We start from the raw sequence: 1,313 nt of genomic DNA on the forward strand, positions 1-1,313 counted from the left end.
GTTTTGCATCCATTGTGAGTCCTAGGTAAGCAGTTCTCTTCCTCCGAAGTACGTATATATTAATCAACCACAGAAGCAACCATGTCTCTTAAAATTTGTGCCCATGTTTCTTTTAGGACTTTGTTGCAGTAGGTTATCCAATTTGGAACAGTCAAACACTCTTGACTTCAACTGGATGTTTGTCCACTTTCTGCAAATTAAAGCTGATGCTAATACAACCAGTATCGTCATTAATGATTCTGATGATTGGATTAGTCACGATTTCACTGGGTCGCTGTGGTCTTCCCCTGGGTTCACTCCTCCACCAAGATACAACATTTTGTTGTAAATCCTTCCAAAAGCTTGATAGCCCAAATAATTCAGAACTTGACCATGAGAATTCAATATCAAAAATAGGTTTCGCATTGTGGCCTGTTGCAAGTTATGATCCAAACACTAACAGGCTGAGCAGCACCCAACATCTTCTGTAACGTCAATGGCATCTATGGTTTTGAAATGACCTACGGAACGAACAGCTTATCGGGTCATGAGGACTCGAAACGTCAACTGTGCTCTTCTCCGCCGATGCTGCCAGACCTGCTGAGTTTTTCCAGGTATTTCTGTTTCTGTTTTTGCTTATCGGGTCTAATGGCCTTTTCTGTTTCAGTGCTTTTCCAAGTCTGCTTAGACCCACTGGATGTTAAATTTGGTCATATGAATAAAGTGGACTGCTATGTCCATTAACTGTTTGCGAGATTGGGTATTGTTCTTCAACCAAACTGGACATCACCAAAAAATATGGCATTGCTTTGTTATTGGCTGAATAGTAATATGTTTTCACTGAGAGGTAAACAATGCTAAATCTGAACAATTTACATATTTATCTTGGTAGTTAAACATTTTTGTTCTTCCATCCCACCTCAATGCTTTTATGTTCCAGTCAATTGGTATGGTTTTATTATTTACAAAAAGTCTATTTTTTAATTAATGAGAATAGTTTTGGATTTTCTTCAGTTGTGTCAATAATAAGTAATGCTCTTTTCATATTCAACTTTTAGACCTATTCCACATGAAGGCTGCATTTAGTTTTCAGGATCTTCCAGAGAGCACAGAGTGGAAGATCTTTTCCAAAGGTTGAATCAGTTACGACAGTCAAGTCCTTTGAAAAATACAGCCAATGAGAGAGTTAGATATGATACTCTCAAGTCTTAAGAAGAGGCCATAGGAACTCTTTCCAATGATGTTGTATGTTTAGTCCTCAGTGCATTGACATATCAGTTACGTTCATAGCAGTGCCTTATCAATAGTCCCTGGCAGATCAGAGAACTTATTCT

General features: G+C 38.2%; 1 protein-coding gene across 1 annotated transcript in view; it reads left to right on the forward strand.

The window, feature by feature from the left end:
• acacb (acetyl-CoA carboxylase beta) overlaps window positions 1–1,291 on the forward strand; it is a 133,387-nt gene extending 132,096 nt beyond the window's left edge. Inside the window, exon 54 of the transcript XR_013578235.1 lies at window positions 1,038–1,291. The gene's annotated coding sequence lies outside the window, so the exon portion shown is untranslated. The remainder of the gene's footprint in view (window positions 1–1,037) is intronic.
• Window positions 1,292–1,313: the final 22 nt, after the last annotated feature.

Source organism: Cetorhinus maximus, chromosome 12 (genome assembly GCF_964194155.1).
Source record: "Cetorhinus maximus chromosome 12, sCetMax3.hap1.1, whole genome shotgun sequence".
NCBI lineage: Eukaryota > Metazoa > Chordata > Chondrichthyes > Lamniformes > Cetorhinidae > Cetorhinus > Cetorhinus maximus.